Below are 24,836 nucleotides of genomic sequence, written 5' to 3' on the forward strand. Positions count from 1 at the left end.
CAATCAATCAAAAAGAAAAATCAATCCATTGAAACTGATCCAGAAATGGTACCGGTAACAAAACATAGATTAGTAGGCAGGATATTAAAAGACACAACTGTATTCATATGCCAAGAAACTACAGGAAATATTAAGCATGTTATATAAAGATATGAACAATACAAAAAAATTATATCAAATGATTTTCCCTATTCTACATGGCAAAACCACAATGTGTGAAATGAAAAACACACTGGAAATTATTAACATTGGAAATTATTAACATCAGAGTAGACACACAGAAGGAAATATTACTGAACTTGAAGACATAGCAATAGGAACTATCCAAAATGAAACACAAAGGGGAAAAAAACTGAAGAAAAATAAAACAGCATACATAAGCTGTAGGACTACTGTAAGCCATCTAAAATACGTAATGGTAGTTCCTCTGAAAAAGGAAAAAAGGGTAGGGAGGAATATTTTAATAAATAATGGCCAAACACATTAAAAAACTTTATGAAAAATATAAACTCATAGATCTATGAACACAACAAACCTCAAGCACGAATTACACTAGGACACATCATGATCAAATTACTTACAACCAGGAATGAAGAAAATATGGGGATAGGGGGAAGTATATTACACAACTGGAAACAAAGATAACTGCAGGTTTCTTGTTGGAAATACTGCAAATGAAAAGACAGAGCATACCTTAAAACATTAAAAGGAAAAAAATGTCAGTCTAGAATTCCATATCCTGTAAAAAAAAAAAAGTGGAGACATTTTCAGACATAAAAAAGCAGAAAGTACTCATGATCAGCATACCTATACTAAAAGAAATGTTGGAAGGAGAACCAGGAATGATACCAAATGAAAATCTAGATCAACACAAAAACATGAAAAGCACTAAAATGACAACTATGTGGGTAAGTGGAAAAGAAGTTCTCTAATGGGGATCCCTAGGTGGCGCAGCGGTTTAGCGCCTGCCTTTGGCCCAGGGCGCAATCCTGGGGACCTGGGATCGAGTCCCACGTCGGGCTCCCAGTGCATGGAGCCTGCTTCTCCCTCTGCCTGTGTCTCTGCCTCTCTCTCTCTCTGTGACTATCATAAATAAATAAAAGTTAACAAAAAAATTTTAAAAAAAGATTTAAAAAAAAGTTCTCGATTTAAATTAAAAAAAATTGGCTGTCTAAAACAAAAATAATACATTATGAAGTTTATAACACATGTAGAAATACATGTAAAATGTATGACAATAACTCAAAGCCTGGGAGGGGGAATGAAGTTATGCTGTTGCAAAGCTTTTATACTACATGTAAAGTGGTATAATATCACTTGAAAGTAGATGTTGGGATGCCTGGGTAGCTCAGCAGTTGAGCATCTGCCTTTGGCTCAGGGCGTGATCCCTGATGGATAGAGTCCTGCATCAGGCTCCCTCTGAGGAGCCTGCTTCTCCCTCTGCCTGTGTCTCTGCCTCTCTCTCTGTGTCTCTCATGAATAAAATCTTTTTTTAAAAAAAATAGTACATATTCTGGTCCATTTAAAAAACACTAACAGGGATGCCTGGGTAGATCAGCAGTTGAGCATCTGCCTTTGGCTCAGGGAGTGATCCTGGATTGCCAGGATCAAGTCCCACATCAGACTCCTTAAATGGAGCCTGCTTTTCCTCCCTCTGCCTGTGTCTCTGCTTCTCGTGAATAAATAAAATCTTTTAAAAAAGCCAACTTAAAAGGATTTAATTCATACAAAATATATTCTCGGACCACAACAAAATAAAATTAAAAACAAGAGAAATATCTCTAACATATCTTCAAATATTTTAAAACCAAATGTCATACTTTTAAATATCCCATAAGCAATAATGGAATAAAACTGGAAATTAGTCAGCATTTTGAAAAGAACAAAAATGAAAATATACCAAGATTTGCAGGATTTGTCTAAGGCAATATTTAGAAAAAGAATTTTTAAAGCATATAACACCCATATAGAAAAGAACAAAGGTGTCAAGTCAACACCCTAAGTTAAGAAATTAAAACTGGAACAACAAAACCTGAAGCAAACAGAAGAAAGAAAAGAATAAATATTAGAGTGGAAATTAATGAAGTAGAAAACACAAGAACAAGGGGTAATATCTATGAAAACAAAGCTGATACACGATAAAGATTAATAAAATTGACAACCTTCAAGCCAGACTGATTGGAAGAAACTTGTGAAGACACACAAAAAATTGCGAAGACACAATTTTAGTAATATTAAGAATGAGAAAGAGGACATCACTAAAGGCTCTACATTTATCCAAAAGGATAATAAGGGAGTTTTATAAAAAATGTTATGCCAATAAACTTGACAACTTAATGAAATGAACACATTTTCCCTGAAAGACAAAAACTATCAAAGTTTTTCAAGAAAAAATAACAACCACAATGGCTTAGGGGCACCTGGGTGGGTTAGTGGGTTAAGCATCTGCCTTTGGCTCAGGTCATGATCCCAGGGTCTTGGAAGGGAGCTCTGCATTGTTCTTGTTAGGCTCTCTGCTCATCAGAGTAGGCTTCTCCCACTTCCTCTGCACCCCCCCCCCGCCCCCACCCCGCTTGTGCTCTCTAATAAAAACCTTTTTAAAAAGTAACCATAGGGATCCCTGGATGGCTCAGCGGTTTAGCGCCTGCCTTTGGCCCTGGGCGTGATCCTGGAGACCCAGGATTGAGTCCTGCGTCTGGCTTCCGGCATGGAGCCTGCTTCTCCCTCTGCCTGTGTCTCTGCCTCTCTCTCTATGTCTATCATGAATAAATAAATAAAATCTTTTTTTTAAAAAAGTAACCATAAGTCCTTATATCTACAAAATAAATTAAATTTGTAATTAGAATTACAAATTTTTCTCACAAAGAAAACCTCAAGCCCAGATGGAGAGTAAAGTAAGCCCATGGGCATATATTCTCTTCAAGAAGTTTCTACAAAAAGAAATCAGCCAGAAGCTAACTATTTACTCAGCTCCCAGATCACTTTGGGTTGCATTTGTTTCTAAATAAATTGAGGGGGGAAAAGTGGCTTAAGTAGTTTTTAAAGGCATAATGGAAATAATGAATGAATGAATGAATTTCCTATTTCCTAATACAAAGCTTTCCTTTTCTGTACCCAAGATAAATCTGGCAACTGCCACATATTTCAAATAAATCGAAGGATAAATAAATTTAGTAGTTGCCTATGAAAGAAATAAAGCATAATGATAACTTTAATATAGAAAAATGATTTATTATAGTTTTTTCCCTTTCTGCTGCATTCCCACCAATATTTCCAATGCAAAATCTAAGAAGTGGAAAGAAAAGTTTTTCTGCTGAAGAGATTTAAAAATATATGAAGTTTATTTTGCATTCTCCATGGATGTCTGCAAATTGACACGAGATTAGAGTTGTACATCTTGTTTGTTAAAGAGGGACTTAAGCACTGATTATGAATGCTTCTTGTTCTAAATTCAATTGATCTATTAATCTATCATTACTTCTCATTACTCCTGCCAGTGACAGGAACAATCAGAAATGGGTCCGTGTTTTTGGGTAAAAGATCTTTTTAATAATCAATTTTACAACATTCTCATGAAGCAGCTTTTTACTATGATACTCATCTTACAGGTCAGGAAGCTAGAGAAGAAAGTTATGCAAAAATTAAGATAATAGATATTAGAAAGATTTTGAATTTTTGACTATGTGCTCAATTTATGAAGTTAGTAATATGGCTGTGAGGTTCTCCACCTAGGTAAATGTGGAGGGAGAATAATTAGAAACTAGAAGGTTGGGAGAGCAATGGAGCTGTGTGTGATTTGGGGAGAGGGGAGCAGGATGAGTCTAGTTGAGGTATGTTGAGTAAGAGGAGTCAGCAGTATATGATGAGGTCTGATATGAAGCAGAAGCTATCTGAGTGGAGCTGGCTTAAAGATCAGAATGCAAGATAAAAATGCATGAGTCATTGGAAGAATGAGATTTTTGCCCTAATATGTTTGCTATCACAGATCAACTGGTAACTAGTATAAATGCTATTTAAAAGTTAAGCTTCAAGCATATAAGGAAGAGAATAATGCAGAAATCATTTCATTACTTTTATTTGATACTAGATAATTATACTTTACATGAATGATTCACTGGGATGGTGGTGGGAGGAATGTCTACTGTCTGACAGATTCTCTCTGAATGATCCAAGCAGACACTCTGGGAAATCCAGATGATCTGAGTTGCAACTCAAAAGTGACTGCTTGACTGCTCCTTTCACATTGTATAACAAAACCTTTTTTCTATTAGTTTTATAGCTATCAGGGACTTTTTCTGTAAACTATTGTGTAAGCATTTTAAAAACGGTATTTATTTTACACAGACTCAACTATTTTTTTCCTTGAATACATTCACTAGGTTCAAACTCAGAAGAATACACAATAAAAAGTCCTCTTTCCTCCCTTCACCAAACGCTCCAGGCTCTGAGTTTCCCTCTCAGAAACAACCAATGTTATAAGTTAAAACAAAAAAAAGAAGAAGAAGAAGAAGAAGAAGAAGAAGAAGAAGAAGAAGAAGAAGAAGAAGAAGAAGAAGAAAACATTTTTTTGATGGTTTTCTATTACATTACAGGAAGAAAAAATCGGTAATTGAGTTTTATATGGTGGTTCCTCCAGAAAGACCATGGCTATTAAGTCATGAAATAATGTTACAACATTAAGTTATGAAGTAATACATTTGCCTTTCTGGTTTGTAGCTGTTAATAACCCACTAAGGAAGTTCTGTAATGAAACTTTGTTTTGCCTCATCTCATATTTGTTGTTAAAATTATATAACTTTTAAAAAACTTACCCTTGAGTACCATGGGCACTCAAGCTGCAAATGATTAAATCTATACACAGGGAGGAGTGACTGCCCCAGGAGGGGAGTTATTATTTCATTAATATTAATTTCAAAGTTGATAGCAACCTATAGAAAGAAATAAAAATATTTTAAAGATCATAAATCCCAGGAAGGAAAATTTTAAGCAAATTCATTATTTGCTTAGTAAATTAATGGCTAGTAACAGGCAAATATATGCATATTTCCCTGAGGCTCTTTCCAAATTTACAATATTCATTTCTTCTCATGTCTCAATCTTTAGCTGAGCCAATATTGTGCAACTTTGTAGGGGAGAGATAATCTGATCTTCAGTTTAAGAGAATACTCCACTTAGAAGGGTTTAGTAAAGATTCAGAAACATTCTGTGCCAAAGTTAAATTATGTAAACTCACTATAGGACAGAAAGTGTTCCAAACCTTGAATTCTTTGAGTATTCATGACTTGGATCGAAAATGACACATGTAACATAAAACTTAGCTTAAAGTACATTAAATGTGACACAAAAAAGTAAATTAGCACGATGTCTGCAAAACCTGGGGAGATAAATGCGAAGTAAATTTAGAATCACAAAGTTTCTAAGGACCTTAGACACTGAAATCTCTTTTTATGGGAGAAAACAAGACCTAGAGAAGCTAAGACTCTCAAGATTACACAGTATTCTGCAGAATCTAGAACTTGAACCCAGGTAATCTGACAATTAGATCAATGCATTCTCTAATGGTCTGTATGTCAGGGGACATTATAATTTTTCTAATTTTAAGAGCTTATTTTATATTCTTCTATGATGAATTATCTCCGGGAAGTCTTGTCTAAGTCTCCAGGTTAGTTAAATGCTCTTCTTCTGGGCTCCCAAACAGGTGCCTACCTCAATTTTAACTCTTTAGTAGAATTTATTGGTATTTGAGCAGCCTGTCTCCCCCTACCAATCTGTAAACTCCCTGAGCATTGGGAATGACTCTTAATCCTCATTGTACCCCAGTAACTAGTATAGTACGTAACACATTCTGAATAGGTAATCAAAAATACTAGTTGAATTGATCCTTCCTTGAAATCCTTCAAAGGCTCACCACCATCTGACTTTTACCTACCTTCCTAACCTCACATCCTCAAATTACTCTTTTAGTTCTGTGCAATGATAGTTTCTTATTATATAGTTCTGTTCAAGCAATCCTTTTCCCTTTTTATCTCCCCTGTACACATACACATCTCCCACTTTATTAGCTCTCTGGAATAATTTTCTCTTGGAAGTGTTTCCTGACTCATGAAACCTAAGTTGAATTAATGCTCCTTCTCTGAGCTCCAGTAGTTCCCTGTGCACCTATCTCTGCTGCACTACACACATTACATCATAAAGGAGTTATGCAAACACTCCACTCAAGTTGTTTTATTCACGTTGGTATCCTCCAAAATTAGTACACTGTCTGGCACATAGATGATTTCAAAATGTGATTTAAGTAAAAAAAAAAAAAAAAACATAACAAAGAAATCTTGGCACAGGGTGTATTTTAGGAAAGACATAGATGTGGAAATGCAAATAATGGAATATTTCATATATTTTTCTAAGAGACAGAACTAAAAGAATTTTAAAAAGCCTTTCAGTGTTGAGGCTATAAATTCAAATCACAAAACAATAAAGGTCCTTACAAGAAAGATACTACAATGGTATTTGACTATTCTTAAAAAGGCAGAGATTGGGGAGCAGGAAAGCAGACCATTCACACGAATGCTAATACGGGGTTATCAGAGGATAACAGGGCAGTCACAATCATGTTAAAGATACATTCTAATATGAAGAAAAACCAGACGTTGTATTATATTCAAACCTGTCCCTCACATGACCTAGGCTTCAAGGCACCATCATTACAGATGGTCCCTTACCTAGAATAATTGGACTTAAGACTTCTGACTTTACCATGGTGAGACAGTGATAAGCGTTCAGTAGAAGCCAAACTTCAAATTTTGAATTCTGGTCTTTTTTTCAGGTTCGCAAAATGCAGTATGACCTTCTGTCATGGTACTTACTGGGCTGAGGGAGCGAACCACAGCTCCCAGTCAACCATGCAATCCCGTGAGTAAACAACCAATACACTTAGAACCAGTGGTTCTCAATTTCCGTATAGTATTCAGGAAATTACATGCGATACTCAACACTTAATTATAAAATCGGCTTTGTGCTAGAGGATTTTGCCCAACTGCAGGCTAATGTTAAGTATTCTGAACACATTTAAGGGAGGCGAGGCTAGGCTAGGCTAGGCTATGATGCTCTCTATAGGTTAGATGTATTCCATGCATTTTTGACAATAATATTTTCAATTTATGGTGGGTTTATAAAGTTATAACTGTCATTAAGTCAAGGAAGGGCTATATTCCCAAATTAGTATACAAACCCTTTTCTTTTTAATTCATTCTTATTGTGTGTGTGTATATATATATATATATACACACATATATATTTTGTGTATATACATATACACAAAATTTACCATTTTAACCATTTTTAGAAGTACAGTTCGGTATCGTTAAGCACAAAGTTGTACAATTATCAACACTATTCATCCCACTTCACTTTTAACACACACCACAGCCGTATTTCCTTTTTCCCATTAACTTTGCTTTTGTAACGTACTGAATTTCATGCACCACAAAAGGTTCTGCTGGGTTAAGGCTCAGGAGCTGGGGTGAAGTAAATCACTGAAGGATTATCCTTCCCGGCCTATCCAAATCATAGGCTTCTTTTAATGGAGTTTCAAAGCTAAAGACCACTTCATCGCCTCCCTCCCGCCTTTGTAGGCATCAGTAACCTAGCAGTAACCATAGCAGCATCCACATCTCTCCAGAAAATGCACCGAGTCCCTAAAAGCAGCAGCCTCGAGCCAGCGCGGAACTCCCGCAGCTTCCTTTTCTACCGCGCCAGGTAAGTAGCGCCGGGACTGGGCTCTTTATCCAGGACCGCAGCCAAGAGGTCAAGACAGAAGAATAAAGAACGACGTTACTCTCCTCCAGTACCCTCCTCTTCGTAAAACACAGCCAGCCCCTTCGCTTGTTTCTTTAAACTCCTAGCGCGACCCTTCCAGCGAGACCAGCGCGCTTTATTGACGCAAAACTCCCGTTCTCGCGAGAATTTGGGAGCGAGAGGCGAAGAGAGTGGACAAATCTCTCGAAATCTCAGTAGGCGCTGGAGCCAGAGCGGCGGTGGAGAGGCTTGGAACGAGGGGGAGGGGTGGGGCGCGGTGTTTGGGAGGGGCGGGGCTTAGCCTTGGAGAGGGGCGGGGCCAGGGAGGAGTGGGGAGGCGAGAGAAGGCCGGGGGCGGGGCCGCGGGGCCGGAGACCTGTTGATCGCAGGTAGCGCCGGCTGGCCGGGGTTCCCTTGGGACTGGGGCGACTGCGCATGCTCGCTGGCCGTTTCGGGCCAGTAGCCGAGCCGCGGTGACGAACCGGCTCCTCCGCTGCGGTGGTTGCGGTTGCTGCGATGGCGATGTGAGGGGGCCCGGGGCGGGATGGTGCTGACCCGGGTAGGGCCGTCTTATTCCAGCAGGACAGCGACCTCCTCGGCCCGACAGGCGGTGGAGGAGGCCGAGCCGGGCGAAAGGTAAGCCGCTCAGGGTCTCCTCCGTCTCCCTGGGCTCCCTACCCGCGAGACCCCTCCCTCTTTCCCACGGGCCCGGCAGGAAGCGGCCTCCTTCTCCTGCCCCCGCTCGCCCGCTCTCGGTCGGAGCCCGGCCCCGGGCCCGCTGAAGGTCGGTGGGGACGGCCGTGCAGAGCGCCCTCCGGGTGGCGGCGAGCCACGGCGCCCCGCTCGCCGGGTGCTGCCCGCTGCTCTGGCCCCTGCGGCGCGTCCCCGGCCGGTGCCCCCTGGACCTCCGTCCCGCTGTCCCCAGCCGTCGCCTGCCCTTCGCGGTGCGCTCCATCCTCGCCGCTCCGTCCTGCCTTCACCCCCCTTCCGCGGTTCTGCGCCTTCATCCCCTCCTCCCACGTGCCCTTTGGCTCCGCTCGTCTCCCGGTCGAGGCGGCGTATCCTTTGGCTCCCCGTAATTTCTTCCATCTCCGGGCATCCCCGGTTTGGCTCTTCTTCCCGACTCCCCTTACCCTCACGGGCCAAGTTTGCCTCTACAATTTCTAACTTGGCTGCCTTCTGCCCCCCTTTCAGCACTTCGTTCTCTTTTGTGAGTTTCTGAGGCGCTGTTTGCCTTCACCTCGTAGTGCGCCGGAGGTCGTCCTGTGCCCCCCCACCCCCGCCTTCGCAGGCCCTCCCTCCCTCACTCTTAACTGTCTTTTGGTACCTTAACTGTCTTTTGGTTTCATCGTTTTCCGTCTGATGGCTCCCGGCCTCCCGTCCTTTTCCATTGTGATCCTGTTTCCCGTATGTAATCTTGGGCTCTCTTTCTCCTCTCCGTCTCTAAAACTGTTTTTTGGGGGGTTTTGAAGATTTGTGTGTGTGTGTGTGTGTGTGTGTGTAGATGGAACGTCTTTAAGCCGCTTAACTTTTTATTAAATCTCTGAGTTCAGTCTCATCTGCTTTCTGCTACCTAAGCCAGGTATCCATACTCAGTCTTCTTAGTGCATCATCCAATTTAATAAAATCTCTTCATCTTTTTTATTCCCTGACGGGGAAATGTTGTCAAAAGAATGACAGTAGCAATAAACCTCTTACATTTACTTGATTGAACCTTTAATTTTTAGGAATTATATTTACCTTACACATCAGAATAAGCAAGTCGAGTATAGACTTGATGAAAGTATAAAAGGGTTAAGACTTGTTAGAGGCTGATCTACAAACATAAGGTTAAAATTTGGAATTTTTTTTGCCCTTCAGCAAATACAGTTGTCCAAGAGCTAACCTTAAATGAAATTTAATAAATTTTATTTTATGAAATTCGTTATTAATTTGATGTTTTACATAATTACAATTGCAAATGATTGAGTCATTTTCTTGAGGGTCTCTGCTCTCTTTAATAAATGCTTGTAATTTTTATTTATTTAAGAATAGATTTAGTGTGCCTACTGAATGAAATATATGTATTGAAAACAGATGTATTAAATTTTTGAATTGGGCAAAAGAACTAACTAGTGTTGCCCCCCCCCATTCATTTATATAAAACCTCTCTATATGAATAATGGTATTTTATTTTGAAGGCGTCTGCTGAAGCAGATACTTTGAGTGAAGTTTGCCTTTATTCCAGGGTTGAAGATCATCTGGATTATGTATTTCATTCTGGAATCTCAAAGCAGTCCACAAACAGTAAATTCTTCCTTACATTGTCTATGTCAGGTAGGAATTAAATTTTTCTGTTTATGTTGTACAGAAGGGAAATACCAAGGCAAAAAAGTGTAGTTTCTTATCCAGACTGATATTAGAGATAAAAGTGGAGGGAAATACAGTTTAGTATCCAGTGTCTCAAAGCTATACCTCCTTTGGAAGAACTAACCAACTACTGTGTGTGGTAAGAAGTGATGAACTCTTCAACTTTTAAGATTTTTTAAAAATGATTTTTCCTATGCAAATACATATAACTGCTGCTTAACAAGGAAGCTTTCCCACCTCTCAAAGGCAAGTCTTTTTATTTTTAGGTAACAATTCATTAAAAAAAGTAAAGGCCTACAAATTCTTGTTAGTTTTTTTTTTTTACTGTGTTAATTGTGTACTTTAAGAATTAAAATAATAATTTGTGGTAGACAGTAGGCACAGAGCTTGATGTCAGAAGATCTAAACTCTTATGATGACTCATAACATTAATTTGTAGAAGCCACTTAACCTCTATAGCTAGTTGTCTCTACCTGTAATAAGCGGGTAAAAAAGGTGGCCACTCAGTGATCTTTCAGTAGCAAAGTAAGCCTTATTTAAACATGAGTAGGGCCACCACAGACAAAAATTGTTATATATTTCTATCTCTTTTAGACTGTGTAAAAGTATCATTAGTTAAATCCCAAATCAAACTGGAATTTAGATTTTTTAATTTAATTTTAGACTTCTGTGAAAAATCTAGTAGAATGCTGGTGAACTGTATACTAGCTTATATTAATATTCATACACAGTGAAACAGATGCTGTAGCATTCATTATAAAGAATTAAAATGCCCTTTTTCAGGATCTGATACTGAAAGGAGATGTAAGAGTTATTCATTTATCTTTGGCTACTGCCATAATTTTCTGTTGTCTTATATTTTTAGCTTTGTTTATTATGGATATAGGCCCTTGACAGTGGGCATTGTTTAGGGATTAGAAAGGGCAAGAATTTCCTTTGCTTTGATTTTATGTATTGAGGAAAAACTGCTCAAAAGTGAGTTTTGTGATACGTATGTGTGTGTTTAAATGAACGGATGAAGATGGGAGCATATAGATTTCTTTTCCCTGAGTTTGTCAGGAAGAAAGTTTAGAAATGAATAAGAAGCAGAATCGTGATACCAAAAAGACAAAACAAAACTTAATGAACCCACTGATGTTTTAGAAAAGTTACAAAGCGCAAGTTGTTAGGCAGGTCTAGATTTTTCAGAAGAAATAACGTAAAACAACTCCACAGTGGGTTTCACCCTTTTAACAAGTACATACTCGGTTATCAATAATGTGCTAAGTTTAATAAAAATTTGCCTCTTTTTTCTTGACAGGAATCTAGAGGTATCGGGCATATTATACCAGATTATATCAGATCTCTCCTACTTGAATAACTTCTTATTTTGATGAAACAATCTTTATGAACTCTCAACTAAAACAACATTCTGAGTAAATTATAATATATTCCTTTTATGGGATTAGGTCTCTTTAGACCATCCATAATAAAGCAAGTATTTCTAAATTATATTGTTAATTTAGAAGTCTGTAATTGATAATATTATGGAACATTTCTGTTAAGTTCTATGAAATGTCCTTTTGCTACAGTTCTTAATATAATCAGACGTAGAAGTATTCCTTCATTGAAATCCGCTTGAAGTTGTCTTATAGGATGCAGCTGCTTCATTCATGATTGTTTTTAGATCAGTGGTATCTCTGACATCTGCTCTTTGATGTCTCAAGTTGCCAGTAAGTCATGGTCTTCAGTTGGAAATACTGCTAACTGTTAATGTCTAAACAGCAAGATCAGGTCTTATTGACAGTCACTGTTTCAGACATTGGAAGCTTATATTCCCCATTACCATCACTTTTGCCTTTTGGAATTAAGGACCCCAGTTTTAAAAACCATTCTCATTCTTCCTCAGGCTTACTGAAAATTAGTTCTTTTCCTCAGGTAAGATAAGATTAGAATGTAGGCTGTCACCAGTCTTGTTCTGTAAAATGAATAACTTTTATGTCAGAGTATAATAATTATATAATAAAATGCTTGCCAAGGGCCCCATTTTTATAGAAGAATTCTGAAATAGACCTCTAGGCAGGGGGAACCAAAGAAATGTCTCTAAGGAGTGAAATCAATAGAAAATTTTAAATAGAGATTTGAAATATTCACAGTCTCCTTTTTTCCTAGTTTTTCTCAACACCTAAGATCTAAGATGATCTTAATTGGAAGTCAGCTCATTTCCCTTTAAGGTCTGATGTCCTATAAATGACAGTATTTTTAAAACATACAATTGAAATTGATAATAAAAATCTATTTAGTTGAGTTACATTATTTTGAATAGACATTTCTCTAAATGAAGTCATAGTTAAAAATTGAGATAAAATATTGAGATGTAAGGAATTGTTGAATCTCTGTATTGTGCACCTGAAATTGGTATAATACCTTATGTTAACTATACCATAATTAAAATAAAAACGTCATACATAAAAAAAAGAAAAGAAAAAATTGAGTTAAAATAAAATAATACTATCAGTTATTTATTGACCACTGTGCACCAAGTCCCATACCTAATGCTTTGTGTATATTTGTATATATTATCTTTATAAGCTTTAACTTTTGATCTAGGAGTTACAAATATTATTTCTATTTGAGAAAAGTAAGATTTCGTGAGTCTGGATTAGAATCCGGATCTCTTTGATGTCAAAGTTACCAGTTGACTGAAGAAAGCAAGAAAGCATAGACTTTTAAGAAAGCATTGTTTGTTTCTTAGAACATTTTTCAGAGAGAGTATTGTAATCCTCTTTATTCTAGTTTTGAGCTTTGTTGAGATAACCAATAATATGAAATAGTTTAGGGGATGCTGGGGGCAGATCCCTGAAATAGGTAGTAGATCACTGTGGTTCTTTCTGAATTTCTCTTCCTATTAAAAGAAGTAATTGGGGATCCCTGGGAGGCCCAGCGGTTTAGCGCCTGCCTATGGCCCAGGGCAGGATCCTGGAGTCACGGAATCGAGTTCCACGTCGGGCTCCTGGCATAGAGCCTGCTTCTCCCTCCTGTGTCTCTGCCTCTCTCTCTTTCCCTCTCTCTCTCTCTCTCTCTCTCTGTGTGTGTGTGTGTCTATCATAAATAAATAAATAAATCTTTAAAAAAATTTAAAAAATAACTAAATTTTTGGTCATTTGGGCTATTGTCTTGTTTTTTTTGTGTGTGTGTTTTTTAAAATGTTTGTTTGTTTGTTTGTTTTAGAGGGAGAAAGAGTATGTAGCAGGGAGGAGCACAGGGAAAGAGAGTCTTAAGCAGACTCTGTGCTCAGCACAGAGCCTGATGCGGGGCTCAGTCTCACAACCCTGAGACCATGACCTGAATTGAAACCAAATGTTGGACATTTAACTGAAACCAAGGGTTGGACACTTAACTGACTGGTTTTTTTAAAGTATATAATAACATGATATATTCAAAGGCATTCTGTATTATGTTACGAGCAGGTTTGTTTTATGACCTGGATGTGTCCCTGAAAAGTTTATATGAGCTAGTTTTAATAAATTAAATCTTATTTCCCATTATTGATATGATGTGAGATGTAGCTTTCATTAAGTGTCCCATAATGAGCAATAAAAGCTCTTTCTCTGTCTTTCTACTTTGTTCTCATATAGTAAGTCAACCTTGGGAATACTCTTAGAAGTTACCAACATTCCTTCTATGTTTAAAAAAATATTTTTACTATGGATTTTCTATAATATTAACACAGTTATCCAAAGTGAACAATGTTTGTTTTGAGAATGCTTAACTTTTTAACCTAAGTGCCAATTCTAAGATAGTATATTTATTAGATAATATATTTATTTTATTAGACAACTGTTCAAAACCAAATTTTGAAGAAATTAGAAGAGAACAATGCCTTTAAAACTTCAGATTTTGTTTGTAGGTGTGGAATGTGAGAAATTTGAAGATTTCATAATTGGAGAATAATGCTAATTGCATGGAAAATTAAATGTGGTTCATCTATCAAGGGTAATCTTTTTTTATTAATGCTGCATTCTGGTTTCAGTTTTTCTTTTAGTGGGGGCTTTTTTTTATCTCATGACTTGATGATCATTCAGTCTATTTCCAATAACAATTCAGGTGTAGACTTTACAATTATGCAAGTTTAAATTTAGGCTGTGTAGTTTGGCACATTTGAGAGTTTTGTCCTTTTTCCATTTTTTTCCTAACTGTGGTCTTGGTTAAGTTATGTAAACCTTTTGTTCTTTAGTTTCCTCTCATGTAAAATGGAGTAATGATAGCTCTTTCAGATTTTTGTGAGAATTAAATAAAATAACATAGTTAAAACTACTGTTGTAATAGTAGGTACTCCGGAAAGTTCTGAATGTTTATATTGGTTTCAATTTGATATAGCTATTTGATCTATATTTGATATCAATAGAGAAACATACAGTTTTTTAAAATACTGTTTGTCTATCAAGTTGTTCTTATTATCTTCCCTTTTGAAAGTCTCCTCCCCCCTCCCTAAAAGAAGAATTTAGTATTCTATTCTCTTCTTAAATATTTTTATAATTTGGGCAGTATAGTATATGGCGGGCTCTCAGGAATTCATTTTGATGAATAAGTTGTGGCAGCAAAAGTTTCTAGACCAGTGTTCTTCCTTAATTTACATGTCCTTTCTACTGTAATTATTCTCATAAGCTCATCTTAACTGTGAATCAGTTTTTAAAATGAGAGATGTCACAGATCAAAGTATTGTGCATGTGAATAACTGTGAAGGCAAAAAGAAAGTTAAAAGCTATCTGAATAGCGTGATCTTCAGAGTTAGGCAAGTAACAGGTGGCTTGGCCATTTTAGAGCAGGTTATAATACAGTGACTTAGCATGTTTGGCCCCTACAAGAAGGAGCTTACAAAGATGGGCAGGGTAGGGTGTCAGGGCCTGAGCCAGATAAGAAGGAAAATGAATGTAAATCAAGATATAAAAACATAGCTCAGATATTTAGATTGAATCACCCAGTGCAGACTTAAGCAACCTAGATGGCCAGAATTATACCAGATAGCAGGGTTAGAGATATAAAACTAACCCAGATATCACTGGTTGATTGTTCTCAGTTTACTGGTATGGCCTGACTTGGTCAGGATTAGCTCTAAGACTTTAAGGGCCCCATCTGTGTGGATTGGAGTTCAGCTATGCCCTGAGTGAGACTTAGAAAAGGTGGCAGCTGAGCACCCTCCTCCCGCAAGAAACCTATCTTCTACTCTTCTCGGATTGCTATACAACTTGAGTATTAAGAGTATTTTATTCACAAGGTTATAAGAGCAGCATTTTGAAGCCTTCTCGGGGGTGCCCCTATTTTGAGTTTCCTGCTTATTCATTAGAAGCCTCAAGAAAATGGACCCAAAACTGACTAGCTAGTATTAAATGGGTTGAGTTAACCTCCTTCTTTGTTCCCAACATATTCCTATTTAACATACTTGAATTTAACTGTACTTACAAGGCACTCTTCCCTCCATTGATCCTAGATCCCAAATGTCAGTCTCCATCCCCATGTGTCTGCCATAGTGTGAACTCCTTATCTAGTTGGGCTTGAATGTGATGTTCCTTCATTTGGCATCAGTTCCTATATGTCTGCCATAATTTGAGTTTCTCAACATTGAAATATGAACATTTAAAGATGTGTATATTTTTTGTACAATATGGCCCCTAAATGCAAGTTTACTATGTTATTTAGTGTTTAGCTGAAGAAACAGTGAATTTTTTCCTAAAGCTGGAAGACCAAGTGAATGTGTTTTATTCATTGAGAAATGGTATATTGATTGCCACTTTGGAGCCTTTCTAAGGGATTTTTAAGGGTAAGTTGGCCCATAGGTGATTTCTGCCTTATGTGGCATCTACAGTATTTTCTGATTAGGCATCATTATTCAGACTGTCAGTATTATAAGCTCTGAACCCATTTGTGTCATGGCTGCTAACTTTGGAATAGAATTTAGAAGCTGGAGCCATTGGCTCCATAATTGGTAGAAGTGATCCCTTTATTTCTTAGGTTGGCAAATGGAGCGTCTTAAAGTTCTTATTCACTCAACTCCTTCCCTGTCTTCAGGACACATATTTTGAGTCCACCATCTGAGTCAAGGCTGTTAGTTTTTTTATTTCTGTGAGAGGATCTGATCACCTCCTGTGGTCTCCAGCTCATCTTGAGGAACTTCTAAGCTGTGCCTCTTACTTTCAGATGTTTCTACATCCTTTTAGATTTCTGGTAATACTCATGAATTCAGACTGAGTTCAAAAGGGTTAGTGTGGTTAGCTGTTGTTTTAGGATTAGTGTAGATAATGTAGGAGCATCTCCCACATTTTTCCAGATATCCATGCCTAGACTCCTCTTTGTGAATATTGGAAGTCTCTCAACTGATCTTATTGGAGTGAACATCTCTATAGCCTTAAAAACTATGCATAGTTTTTATGCACTTGGTGCTATTTCTGGGATAGTTACTATACATTCCAGCAGTTAAAGAGATGGCTTGGTATTCCTAAACTAACATACATATTCATAGACATATGTATGTGTAATTTAAAACTTTCTAGTTGCTACATTTTACAAAGTAAAAATAAATGGTAAAATTAATTTTTATAATATATTTTATTTAACCCAACATATTTAAAATATTATTTCAAGATGTGATCAGCATAAAAAAAAAACATTTTAATGAGATATTTATGTTCTTGTTCTATACTGCCTCTGAAAGTTAATGTGTGCTTTATGCTTAAAGCATATCTCAACTAGTGCACTACATTTTTAACAGTTAAAGTAAGATATAGCCCTACCAAACAATAGAGTTACATTCAATGAGAAAATATTTTATACTGCGCTAGTGTTTGGATTTAAATTTAAATTACTTTATTTTTTTTTTAATTTTATTTATTTATGATAGTCACACGCAGAGAGAGAGAGAGAGAGAGAGAGAGAGAGAGAGGCAGAGACACAGGCAGAGGGAGAAGCAGGCTCCATGCACTGGGAGCCCAACGTGGGTTTCGATCCCGGGTCTGCAGGATCGCGCCCTGGGCCAAAGGCAGGCGCCAAACCGCTGCGCCACCCAGGGATCCCAATTTAAATTACTTTAAATTTAAAAATCAGTTTCTCAGTCACACTATCATATTAATTGTTCAGTAGCCACTGTCTATTGGCCACTGTGTTAGAGTCCCTCTAGAGGGCCAAGGACATCTTTCAGAATAATAGATTAACTTTGTTTCTTTGATAATTGTCAGATTGTTCTCCCAGTCAGTGTGAGAGTCTTTCAGTATACATTTTCCATTTAGTATCAGAATCAGTTTCTGTTTGAAGTTCCCCTTTGGCTTCTTTGGATTGGAGTTTGTAGTTTACTCAGCTAAATTCTCTCTTAGAGACTTAGGAAATGGCCCAAGAAGGAACACTACTCAAATTATTTCATTTAGGCTACCTTGTCAGGTCCAGAAAAACAGAAAGAACAATTTAGTTGCAGGTAAGTCAACTCTTTCCCATAGCTTCAAATGCTCAGATTAAAGTGACAGATTCTAAGCCAGGAAGCTGACTGCTGAAGGGCCATGAAACTCATAGCTTCTCATGGAGCAGAGTTTCCTTGAAGTGGGGTGTTTCCTAGGCGTCCTCTGGGTGAAAGGAAAAAAGCCCTTTCTTTACCTTCTTTCATTCTTAAGAGAGGACAGACAAGGATTTTTCTGTTCCATAAAAGATCCTTTGCCTGAGGATCTGAATGGCATAAGCACTTGTGTGAGTGATTACAAACTCTGAATGCATTTACCCTGTAGATGAATTTGATTTGAACTGCACAGGGTTGGTTGGTTGGTTTTGTTTTTGTTTATTTTTGAACTAGTTGGCAACATCTGAGGTTTAGGAGAGTTCACCATTAGAAAAATAAAATGTTCATTTCTTATTGAAAATTTAGAAGCTTTCAACAGTGCTGGGGGCCAGCAAGAATTGGCTGTACCTGTGTGGCAATTGCTCCCTGTGATGGGAAAAGGGCAGTTTATGAAAAGAGAATCAGACAGATCCCCTTTGACTCTGAGAGTCCTCTGGTTTTTCTTGCCTTTCTCTTTTTGCCTACTCTCCTTTCCTTTGGTCCTTTGAAGTTTTTCTACCGGTACATAAACATAAAAATAATTGTTTTCTGTTTTTTGAGGGGGAATGAAAGCCAGGTTTATCAGCATCACACGGTATATATCTGTACATACATGTTTCTACCTAGGGATAATCAGTAAAAAGAGGTGGGTTTGAGGAAAATTAGACAGTAACAATAGAGGACACCAGAATAGGCGAGGAAGAGTGAAGGAAGTTGCTTACAGATCTAGAACATATCCTGGTAAAGGAATTTTATTATAAAAGTTTATTCACGGATATCTCTGTTTTCCATATATCAGTGTAATAAATCCTTTCTTCAAGTTGGTTGGGTTTAAATAGAAAAATAGTCACAGTTAATATTTAAAGAAGATTTATATTAATTTATTAAATCTTTGTTAAATATTGAGTGCCTACTGTATGTAAGACTGTGGGGATAGAGCTATGAACAGAGTAGTACGAATTTCTGCATTTATAAAGCCTACATATTAGTGGGGAAACATAATGAAAACTAAAAAATTAAAATCTTTAGTTTGTTAGTTGGAGATAAGTGCTGAGGGAAAAAATAAGGGAGGAAAGAGGGTGTGCCAGGAAAGGAGACTTAACTATTTTGTTTTGTTTATTTAATTTTTTTGAGAGTTGCTATTTTAGATAATGTGGCCAGCAAAGGGCTATTTGAGAAGTTAGCATCTGAGTCAAGGCTAGAAGGAGGTGAAAAGTGATTCATTTGGATATTTGGGAGGGAAAAGTGTTCCGGGGAACAAATGAAAGACCCTGGGATAGGAATATATTTGGTATGTTGAGTAAGGAAACAAGTGGGCAGACTGGTAGGAGATGAGGTCACAGAAATTATGAAAGATCTAGGTGATATAAGGTCATCATATAGGCCATCATAAGACAATTTTACTAAATATTGTGGGAAGCCACTGAGGGTTTAGAACTGAGAAAAAAATACAATTTGAATTATTTTAAAATAATATTATATAACATATTAAAACATACTATTAAGGACACCTTGATGGCTCAGTGGGTGAGCATCTGCCTTTGGCTCAGGGCGTGATCCTAGGTCCGGGGATCAAGTCCCACATCAGGCTCCTTGTGAGGAGCCTGCTCCTTCCTTCCCTGTGTCTCTGCCTCCCTCTCTCTTGTCTCTCATAAATAAATTTAAAATCTTAAAAAATAATAAAAATTTAAAAAATAGAACATGCTATTAGTACAACTATACAGTAATATTAATTAATGTGTATATTGTACAGTATAAAGGATCATCTGGCTTCTTTTTTGAAAATAGGCTGCATTGGGGGATATACTAGAGTATAGGTCAGGTATAGTTGCTGTAACAAAGAGTTCTAAGATATAAAGTCCAAGAAGTCTAGATAGGTAGGACATCTGTGCTCTGTGAAACCATTCAGGAATCCATAATCTTTCCTTTTTATTTTACCATTCTTTGGGGTTTTGTCCTCATTTATGTGGTCAGAACTAGGTCACTATCATGAAGAAATTCCATCTGCGAGGAAGGAAACAGATGGAATCCAAGGTTTAGCTATACTTTGTGCCAGTTGCATTTCCCAGCATATTGTAAGTGTTCAATAAATGTTTGAATGAATACATACCTATTTTATATCTGAATAAGTTAAGAGATATAGAACTAACCAAACTTGACTAAGAACCTGTACTGGAACATGATCTAAATCCTGAACACTAAGAATATATGTATGTATAGGAGTAACTATCATAAAGTGGTTATATTCATGAAATGAGAATGTCTTAGGTAAAGATAACATTGTTTTGATCTCCTTAGAAGTAGTTACTGTACAGTCTTTAGATGTGATTATTAAGGTTTAAAATAGTTATTAGAAGGAGGATTCAAGATGGTAGCATAAGAAGACTAGATTCCCCTCCTCCCATGGACACCACAAGTTTATATCTTTATATGGAATAGTATCCTCTGAAAAGGAACTGAGAACTAGATAGACAGTGCCTCTATAACAAAAGACAAAAGAGACACATGGAAATGGTATAAGAGGCAAAGGCATACCCTCACCCTGAATCCAACCCCAGATGCAGTGACTCCACAATTGGGAGGGATGCCCAAAATATGGAACACTCTCTCAGCATACTTTTGTGATAAAAACTTCAATAAATTAGGTATAGAAGAAATGTACCTCCACATAATAAAGGCCATATATGACAAACCCACAGCTAACATCTTACTCAGTGGTGAGAAGCTAAAAGTTTTTCCCCTAAGAGCACCACTTTTATTCAACATAGTCCTGGAATATTAGCCACAGCTATTAGGCAAGAAAAAGAAGTGAAAGACATCCAAATTGGAAAGGAAAACATAAAACTATCACTATTTGCAGATGACATGATACTATATGTGGGAAACTCTATAAGACTGCAGTAAAAATAAATAAATAAATAAAAAAGACTCCAGTAAAAAACTATTAAAACTAATAAATGAATTCTATAAAGTTGCAGGATACAAAATTAATATATAGAAATCTATTGTGTTTTTATACACTACCAATGAACTATCAGAAAGAGAAGTGAAGAAAACAATCCCATTTATGGTTGCATCAAAAAGAATTAAATACTGGGACACTGGGATGGTGCGTGCAGTTAAGCGCCCAGCTCTTGATTTTGGCTCAGGTTGTGATCTCACGGCCATGGGATGGAATTCCAAGTTGGACTCTATGCTCAGCATGGAGTCTACTTGAGATTCTCTGTCCTTCTCCCTTGACCCTCTCATTTGTGCATGCTCTCTCCCTCTCGCTCAATAAATAAATCTTAAAAAAAAAAAAAAAGAGGGGCACCTGGGTGGCTCAGTTGGTTAAACATCTACCTTTGGCTCAGGTCATGATCCTAGGGTCCTGGGTTCAAGCCCCTCATCAGGCTCCCTGCTCAGTAGGACGTCTGCTTCTCCCTCTTCTTCTGCCCACCCCTCACTCCCCACTTGTGTCCTCTCTCTCTCTCAAATAAGTAAAATCTTAAAAATAAGTAAACATTTTTAAAAAGAATAAAATTTATTCTCCTAGGAATAAATTTAACTGAAGAGGTAAAAGATCTGTACTCTGAAAACTATAAGGCATTGAAGAAAGAAATTGAAGATGACACAAAGAGAAGGATATATCACATTCATAGATTAGAAGAATTAATATTGTTAAAATGTCTGTAGTACCCAAAGCAATCTACAGATTCAGTGTAATCCCTGTCAAAATACCAATGGCATTTTTCACAAATAGAAAAATAACCTTAAAATTTGTATGGAACCACAAAAGACCTCAGATATCAAAGCAATCTTGAGAACAACAAACCTTGAGGTATGATGCTTCCTGATTTCAAACTGTACTACAAATCCATAGTAATCAAAACAGCATAGTCCTAGCACAAAAACAGATATATATATATATATATATATATATATATATATATATATATATATATATATAAATATATATATATATATATATATATATATAATCAATGAAACAGGATAGAGAGCCCAAAAATAAACCCTTCTTATAGGATCAGTTAATCTGCGGCAAAGGAGAAAGAAACATACAATTGGGGAAAAGAAAATTGGGATCTCTGGGTGGCTCGGCAGTTTAGCGCCTGCCTTTGGCCAAGGGCGCGATCCTGGAGTCCCGGTATCAAGTCCCACGTTGGGCTCCCGGCATGGAGCCTGCTTCTCCCTCTGCCTGTGTCTCTGCCTCTCTCTCTGTCTCTCTCTCTGTGTCTATCATAAATAAATAAAATAAATAAATAAATAAATAAATAAATAAATAAATCTTTGAAAAGAAAATCTATTCAATAAATGGTGCTGAGGAAACTAGACAGATACATGCAAAATAATGAAACATTTTTCTTATGCCACATACAGAAATAAACCTAAAATAGATTAAAGACTTAAATGTAAGACCTATATCCAAAAAACTTCTAGATGAATACATAGGCAATAAGTTTTTTGACATTGGGCTTAGCAATAGTATTTTGGATATATCTCTTCAGGTAGGGGCAACAATAGCAAAAATGAACAAATGGGACTACATCAAACTAAAAAGCTTTTGCTCAGTGAAGGAAATTATCAACCAAATAAAAAGCCTACCAAATGGGAGAAGATACTTGCAAATGACATATCTGATAAGGGGTTGAAAAATATATATATATGAACTCATGTAACTGGATAGGAAAAAAACAAACAAATTAACCTTATTATAAAATGGACAGAAGAGCTTAATAGACATTTTTCCAAAGAACAAATACAGATGGCCAACAGACACATAAAGAGATACTCAACATGGCTAGTCATCAGGGAAGTGCAAATCAAAACCACAATGAAAAAAAAAAAAAACACCACAATGAGATACCACCTCAGAATAGTCAGAATGACTAGTTATCAAAAAGACAAGAAATAGTAGGTATTGGAGAAGAAGTGATGAAAAGGAAACCTTCATGCCCTATTGGTCTGAATGTAAATTGGTGCAACAGCTATGCAGAACAGTGTGATATTCCTCAAAATACTGAAAATAGAAATACCATATGATCAGGTAATCCCACTTCTGGATATTTATCCAAAGAAAATAGAAACATTAATTCCAAAAGATATACACACCCCTATGTTGATTGCAGCATTATTTACAATAGCCAAGACATGGAAGGAATCTATGTATGTATTTATCAATAGATGAATGAATAAATGAGATGTGCTGTATAAATAGAATGAAATATTGTTAACAATAAAAAAGAAAGAAATCTTACCATTTGGAGCAACATGAATGGACCTAGAGGGTATTTTGCTAAGTGAAGTACGTCAGAGAAAGACAAATACCACATTATTTCACTTATATGTGGTATCTGAAAAAACAAATGAATAAAACAAACAGACTTGTAGATACAGAGAGCAAACTAGTGGTCAGAGGGAATGGGAGTGGGGGAATGGGCAAAATAGATGAAGGGAATTAAGTATAAACTTCCATGATAAATAAGTCTCCACCTAATGTTCAGCATAGGCAATATGTTATTACAATGTTCTAATATTGTAATAACTTTATATAGTGACAAACGGTGACCAGAACTATTGAAGTGATCATTTTGTAATGTATAAAAATAGTGAATCACTATGTTGTATACTGAAACTAATATATCAATGTATATCAGTTATAAATAAAAAAATGAAATAGCAGTTCTTGAAGGTGGTAAAGTCTACATATATATGATGGGAGAAGAAAAAGAATCCATGAAGAAGAGTGAATATAGTCTTTATTCTAACATTTTTAGTACCTAAGGTAATTTTACATGGGCAAGAATTTTTTTTTTATTCAGACAATATTTGGGAGTGTGAACAAAACTATCCATAGCATATCTAGGCATTCTTTTTTGTCAATATATTTAAAATAGTTTGTGTGTGTATATACATTATGCACATTTCATATATTTGTAATTTCAGAAATCATTTACTCTACATAAGGAGTTATTTTAAAATAGTAAGTTTTACATCTTAAAAATTAATAAACTTAACAATATTTTTATTATTTGTAAAGATTGTTTCTGAGCCACTGAACTAAGAATCTTACTATTGTCCTTTGAAGTATATACTAGGGAGTTCTTAACAAGGGTGTAACAGTTAATATTATCAGTGAAACTGAATGGAAAATCCCTGAAACATTTCTGATAAGCCTTATGCAAGATATAGATCTTTTAGATAAATTGAGATTGTTGGGTAACTAATGAAGCATAGATTTCCTTAAAATGGACTTTTTTATGTCTATTTTGTTTGAAATGTTATTTTTTTCTTTCTCATAGGGGGAACAATATATTTTCAGTAAGAATCAGTAACTGGAAGTACAAGTTTGGTTATTTCATAATGTTAAGATGAAGCTTTAACCAGCAGAGGTAAGAATATGTTTTACCTCTTTTGCATTTAAGTCATGAGATCGAAATATTTGTCGAGTTTCTCTGAAGAATTATTTCAAAGGTTGTGAAGGGTCTGAGATTTTATCCCACTTGCAAGCTAACAAGTTAGCCTGCTGCAATGCCATGGATGTGGGCAGAAGACATGAGACTCCTAGATCTAAGAAAAGGATGGTTTGCATGCATAGTAGTAGCAGTAGCTACAGTACCAGGCAGCACCTGCATATGAGTAGGTTGTATTATAGGAGAGGAATCCTAAGTTTAGGGGGACCCAGATCTTTTATAATGGAAAATAAGTCTGCCTGACTTATGCCTCAGGAGATTATCTCTGTTAAAGGGAAAATAAACAAATTTGCCCTCTGTTCCAGTATGAGACACTATCTCTGTTTTCTGATCCTACATCCTTGAAAAATAGTCTGGAACAGAGGCAGTCAGTGTCTGCTTGCAAAATATGCAGAAACAGGAGACTCTGGAGGATTGTCTTTCAACACTTTCTTACTCTGAATTGTGTTTTTAAAGCATGCATTATTAATACAATACTATTTTGTAATAGTGAAAAGACAGAAATCACTGAAATACCCAACAATAGATGCTTTAAATCATAATATTCATATTGTAATAGTAAACAATTGAAAGTAATGTAAAACTACATTTATTGACATACGTGCTCATCAAAAAGTTAAATAAATATAAAGTGTGCATATAGTTTGATCCCAGTTTTACAG

The 24,836-nt window shown here is 36.6% G+C and overlaps 1 protein-coding gene across 14 annotated transcripts in view; it reads left to right on the forward strand.

Annotated features, from left to right (window-relative positions):
* Positions 1-7,957: 7,957 nt before the first annotated feature.
* Positions 7,958-24,836, forward strand: part of FAM135A (family with sequence similarity 135 member A) — a 131,761-nt gene continuing 114,882 nt past the window's right edge. For 4 of the 14 annotated variants that reach the window (XM_025991131.2, XM_072735139.1, XM_025991135.2 and 1 more), the window contains exons 1-4: positions 7,958-8,009; positions 8,374-8,430; positions 10,022-10,110; positions 24,004-24,093. The gene's annotated coding sequence lies outside the window, so the exon portion shown is untranslated. Of the gene's footprint in view, positions 8,010-8,137; positions 8,431-10,021; positions 10,111-24,003; positions 24,094-24,836 lie in introns of those variants that run through there. The other 10 variants (XM_072735136.1, XM_072735138.1, XM_072735143.1 and 7 more) reach the window with 4 other exon arrangements.

Source organism: Vulpes vulpes, chromosome 1 (assembly GCF_048418805.1).
Source record: "Vulpes vulpes isolate BD-2025 chromosome 1, VulVul3, whole genome shotgun sequence".
Taxonomy (NCBI): Eukaryota; Metazoa; Chordata; class Mammalia; order Carnivora; family Canidae; genus Vulpes; species Vulpes vulpes.